The following is a 6,000-nucleotide window of genomic DNA, read 5'->3' as shown; positions in this document are numbered from 1 at the left end:
TGGACCTACTGCAGCGAGTGGGGGCCAGGTTGGACTTGGACCGGCAGGAGTTGGTGTGGCAGGGGGAGCGACTGCACCTGGTGGAGGGCAGGTCCGGCGAGGGCCGAGGGACGCGGGCTTGCCGGAGCCGGGGGAACAAGAGGCAGCGGCGGCGGCGGCGGCGTCAGTCGCCGGGGCAGACCAGGCCTGCGAGCCGGGGAGCGAGCGTGCCGGATCCTGCCCCTGAGTCGGCCGGGGGGCCAGACAAGGCGGCGGCGGGGGCCGAGCGTTGCGTGGAAGCGAAGCGTGCCGTTGAGGACCTCTTCCAGCGGAGCTGCGAGGGCCTCGATCAGGACCAGCGGCAGCGGCTCCAGCAGCTACTCGCCCAGAACGAAGACCTCTTTGCGGCGAGGGATGAGGACTGCACCCGCACTGCCCTGGTCCAACACGAGATCAACACCGGCGACGCTCGGCCCATCCGCATCCCACCAGGACGCATGGTCCACGCCAAGCGGACCGCCGCCGAGGAAAAGATCCGGGAGATGGCCGCAGCGGGGGTGATTGAGCCCTCCGCGAGCCCGTGGTCGGCGCCAGCCGTACTGGTTAAAAAAAAAGACGGCTCGTGGAGGTTCTGCGTCAACTACCGCAAGCTGAATGAGGTCACCCGGAAAGATTCCTACCCCCTGCCGAGGATAGATGACGCCCTGGACTACATCACCGGGTCGACCTGGTTCAGCTCCCTGGACCTCCGCTGCGGCTACTGGCAGGTACCGCTTGCTCCCGATGCTCGCCCGAAGACGGCCTTTTCCATCGGCCAGGGCCTCTGGCAGTTTACTGTCATGCCTTTTGGCCTGTGCAATGCCCCGGCGACGTTCGAGAGGCTGATGGAGAGGGTGCTGGCATCGGTCCCGCGGAACCAGTGCGTGTTATATCTGGACGATCTGCTGGTTCATGCACGGAGTTTTGACCAGGCCTTGACGAACCTCCAGGCGGTGCTGGCCTGCATCCGCCGTGCTGGCCTGAGGCTCAACCCCCGCAAGTGCGAGCTCCTGCGGCGGGAGGTGACCTTCCTGGGACATGTTGTTGGACCGCGAGGGGTGGCTACGGACCCAGGTAAGGTCGCCGCAGTGAGGGGCTGGCCGACTCCACGCACCGTCGCGGAGCTCCGCAGCTTTCTGGGGTTGGCCTCGTACTATCGGAGGTTCGTCCGGGACTTTGCCAGCATCGCCGCCCCGCTGCACCGCCTCACCGACAAGGGCCGCCGTTTTGACTGGGACTCGGGCTGTGAGACTGCCTTTGGCCGGTTGCGCGAAGCTCTGGTGGGGGCCCCCGTGCTGGCCTACCCCGACCCGCGGTTGCCGTATATTCTCGACACCGACGCGAGTGACTCGGGGGTGGGGGCGGTGTTGGCGCAGGAGGGGCCGGATGGGGAGCGCGTAGTGGCTTACTATAGCCGGGCTCTGACTAGGCCTGAGCGGAACTACTGCGTGACCCGTCGCGAGCTGCTGGCGGTGATGGCGGCGGTCCACCACTTCAGGCCGTACCTGTTCGGGACCCGGTTCCGGCTGAGGACCGACCATGCGTCCCTCACCTGGCTGCTCCACTTTAAGGAGCCAGAGGGACAGATGGCGCGATGGATAGAGATCCTGCAGGAGTACGACTTCACTGTCGTGCACCGTGCGGGGTCTCGCCATCTCAATGCCGACGCTCTCTCGCGGCGCCCCTGCGAGGCCGCGGACTGCCATCACTGCGCCCGGCGGGAGCAGCGTGAGGAGGCTGTCCGCACCGTGGCGGGGGTGAGCGCCGCGGCCACGGCCCGGGAGGGGCCGCTGGGGGTGGGCCTGCCAGACCTGGCGCAGCGTCAGGCAGCTGATCCTGACGTGGGCCCGGTGCTCCGCTGGAGGGCAGCAGGAGTGCGGCCTACACGAGAGGAGCTCGCCCCGCACCCGAAGTCCGTCAAGGCCCTCTGCGCCCTGTGGGAGGCCTTGGAGGTAAAGGACGGGGTGCTGCGCCGGGGGTGGCGGGTACCCTCCAGTGGCGAGGTACGGTGGCAGCTGGTGGTGCCTCGGTCGCTCCGCGGGGCGGTGCTCCGAGCGGTGCACGGCCAACCGGGTGTGGGGCACTTCGGCGGTAAAAAAACCCTGCAGCGTCTCCGAGGCCATTTTTATTGGGGTCTTTGCCACCGGGACGTGGAGCGGTACTGCCGAACGTGTGCGGTGTGCGTGGCGCAGAAGGGTCCCCCCGAGCGCTCTCGGGCCCCCCTCCAACAACACCAGGTGGGGGCTCCTATGGAGCGGGTGGGAGTGGACGTTTTGGGCCCGTTTCCGCGCACCGAGGCCGGGAACCGCTACGTCTTGGTGGCTATGGATTACTTTACGAAGTGGCCTGAGGCCTACGCCCTCCCGGACCAGAGTGCCCCCACGGTGGCCGATGCACTGCTGGAGGGGATGTTTGCCAGGCTGGGGGTGCCGGAGGAGTTACACAGTGACCAGGGGCGTAACTTCGAGTCCCAGGTCTTCGCCAGAGTGTGCCAGCGCCTGGGGATTACTAAGACGCGGACCACCCCGCTGCATCCCCAGAGCGACGGGTTGGTAGAGCGGTTTAATCGGACGCTCGCCACCCAGCTGGCCACCCTGGTGTCCCGGCACCAACGGGACTGGGACCGCCACCTCCCCCTTGCGCTCTGGGCGTATCGGACCGCGGTCCAGGAATCCACCGGGTGCACCCCGGCCTCGCTCATGCTGGGCCGGGAAATGCGAACACCGGTGGACCTGGTCTTCGGCCCGCCGCCCGGAGACGGGTCGGCACCGCCGGCTGGACCGGACTACGAGTGGGACCTGCGGCAGCGGATGCAGCGGGTGCACAGCTTTGCACGGACCCACCTGACACAGGCGGGGGTCCGGCAGAAGCGGTACTACGACCTGCGCTGCAGGGGGCCTGCCTTCCAGCCCGGGGACTCGGTTTGGGTGTACAACCCGCGGCGCCGCAAAGGCCTCAGCCCTAAGCTGGCGCCGTCGTGGGAGGGGCCCGCTGAGGTACTCGGGGTGGTGGGCTAGGTCTGCTACCGTGTCCGGTTGCGAACACGGGGGAGAGTGGTGGTCCTGCACCGAGACCGCCTGGCCCCCTACCGGGCCCGGGAGGAGGAGCCGTGTGGGGAGGCTCCAGAGGAGCAGCCGGGGCCGGAGCCGGCCGATAGTGGGGCGTCCGTGGATCGCCAGCCGTCACCGCGGCGCAGCGGCCGCTCACGCAGGGTTCCGCAGCAGTTGGCCGAATACGAGTACAGCCTGAGGGGGGTGTTCGACGTCGGCGAGACGCCAGACGCTTCAGGTGGGGGCAGTGTAACGCCCTCGCCTGGTGGTAAGGAGGAAGCGCCCCTAGGCGCTCGTAGTACCGCTGGGCATGCTGGGAGTGGAAGCCGGGAAGAGTCTGAGGGTCAGCACAATGACCAGCGGCTGACCCTACCTGTGTAAATAATGTCCTAGTAATTCTAGTGCCCTGTGTAGTCCTGTAAAAGTATAGTGTGTTGTTAGGTAATTACCACCCTAAATGTGTGTACGTGTTCGTCAGTCTCCTCATGTGTGTGTTGATCCTGTGTTTGGTTTTTGGTGTGGTTGTTAAATAAAGTCAGTGCTTGGTTAATCGCTGGTATAAACAGATGTGTGCCATGTTTGCCTTTGTCAGCATTTGTTTCAAAAATAAGTTCACGATACATTAAAAACACAAAAAGCACAAACTTCATAACACAACGATACAAAATCAAAACCAAATCATAAAGCCAATTAAGTACCTATCCTTTGAAAACAGAGAACACCTTTATATCTACAAAAAAACCGTGACATTTGTATCTATATTTGAATTACAAAGCAGACCAAGTAGTCGCTGAATTCAAAGTTCAGATCTTGGACAAAACAAGAAAATCAGACCTGAGCTAAATTCGGAACAAAAGCCTCTGCTTCGCCGTTTACTGAGCTTTTGATCAACGTCTGAGTGAAAAAGCCACTCTCTGGCACATACTGCCCAATGTAGCGTAATATTTCAGGTGATCTAAATCCCAGTTCGACATCAAGTTTCCAACTCGTTTCCTTAGTCTTGTTTACCCACGAACCAGGATTCTACTGTATGAACTTCCGGGGATATTACAAAATGTTTGATGGGGCATCAATCATTTCAGGCGGAAATGGACTCTTTTTTTTTCTCGAGGGATCATATTAAACATTTCATTCATATCGAGAGGAGGATCACCATGAGACACAAAACAAACAGTTTAATTCTGTCTTTTTTAGAAAGTAGCGTTTGTGATACATTAATAATATTTTCGTGGAAATATAGAAGTTGTAATTTTTTTAATTTATATTTGAATCGAAATGTGGTTTTGAGTCAAATATTAGTGTGTTCATGTAATTAGTTTGTGTTTGTCATTACTATATATATATTGCCATGTTACTAGAATTTGTAACTAAAGTTTACTAGTTGTGTTTTTTTATGATGATTAGCCATTTGTTGATTACAATTTAAAAGGTATGGGTTTAATAGTCGTATATTCTACATCTTTTGCCCACTGGGATGTGCTGGTTTTAATTGAACAAAGTTAGATACACATTTTCTAATGCAGCCTTCATTACAAGACAGTTTATTTCTCAAAAGCGTGATATGTAAAAAAGAGAAAAACGAAAATATATGGATGACAATATTTCAAAGATGAAGATATTACTGTAAGATATTTATGTATCTAGACGCTTTTCAACCTCTGCTTTTAGAACTTTGCTGTGCTTCCTGAATCATTTTCAGTGTTATAAACTGGGTGTGGAGGTAGCGATCACTTTGTAGAGCAGTTGACAGGCTGGAGCTGTTCAGACTACTCTTGTTATTTCTCAAATGCTTCCATCTTTTTTCTTTCACGCTAGGACGCGAGTGTGTACATGTGTTTGGTTTTCATTTCACTGATTCTCATTGAAGATTTGGGAATTAAAGACGAAAGAATCAGTTGCCTTGGAAAGCAGAAGCTTTGGTTCACAACGATCTTGAAGACACGCCCATGTAGAGCAGCGTGTGATGATTCGTACTATAAAAGACCAAGTGCTCAAAGTGACGTCTGCGTTTACCGTTTAGACTTTTCATCTCGGGCGCACTTTTAGAAAGCAAAGATAGAGCAGTTGTGTTGAATCACACCACGACAGCTGTCAGCAGAGTGGCGCAGCGGAAGCGTGCTGGGCCCATAACCCAGAGGTCGATGGTTCGAAACCATCCTCTGCTATACACACCGTCAGTTTAATGAAGTGAATTAAAATGGGTTTTTTTCTCTCGTGTGTGTGTGCAAACTTCACACTTACTGTATTCATTAATCTTTACCAATAGCAGATGCCCAAATGTATCTTTGGTTGTTCTGAGATCCTTGATAAATTCCTCAAATCCTTCAAATGAACATCCATATCAAAGCACAGTGTACGAAGTTAATTTATTATATTTATTACTATATTTATTATACACATGTAAATTAATTACTTTTTCGCAATAATTAATTTATTATATTTATTATACACGTGTAAATTAATTACTGCGAAAATAATTTACTTCGTACACTGTGCAGAGTGCCGTATACTCCTAGTTGCGGCACACACGATACATACTGTAAAAAGCCTCAGGCATTGTGTTAGATGTGTTTTCGACGTTTTATATGCGTTTATTAATGATTATATTTGATTATACGTCGAGGCGACGTATATATACGTATAGCCGTATTTTCGCCGTGAATATACGTATATTCGACGAATCAATGCCCACAGCTTGGCATACAAGGGTTTTGCTGAGGGGGTCTTGCCACCTGCCTGAAAAAAAACAGTAAAATGTTTGAGTGCCTATAGAGTTTATATTTTTATTTTCTTGAGAAAAGTTGATACCATTTCCTGGACACCCCGTCCCCCATCAGTGCGCGGTGCCCGGGGAAAAAGCTGTAGGGGGGCTTCTGAAATTCTGAGGGGGGGTGATATTTTGGTTGAAACGGAGCAGTATGGTGCAGCTACC

The 6,000-nt window shown here is 54.8% G+C and overlaps 1 non-coding gene across 1 annotated transcript; it reads left to right on the top strand.

Annotated features, from left to right (window-relative positions):
- Window positions 1–5,161: 5,161 nt before the first annotated feature.
- trnam-cau (transfer RNA methionine (anticodon CAU)) lies at window positions 5,162–5,233 on the top strand. Its single transcript has one exon. It is a non-coding gene; the product is annotated as a tRNA-Met (tRNA).
- The last annotated feature ends 767 nt before the right edge of the window (window positions 5,234–6,000 follow it).

Source organism: Lepisosteus oculatus, chromosome 14, assembly GCF_040954835.1.
Source record: "Lepisosteus oculatus isolate fLepOcu1 chromosome 14, fLepOcu1.hap2, whole genome shotgun sequence".
Lineage (NCBI taxonomy): Eukaryota > Metazoa > Chordata > Actinopteri > Semionotiformes > Lepisosteidae > Lepisosteus > Lepisosteus oculatus.
This window is presented reverse-complemented; position numbering and strand designations above follow the sequence as displayed.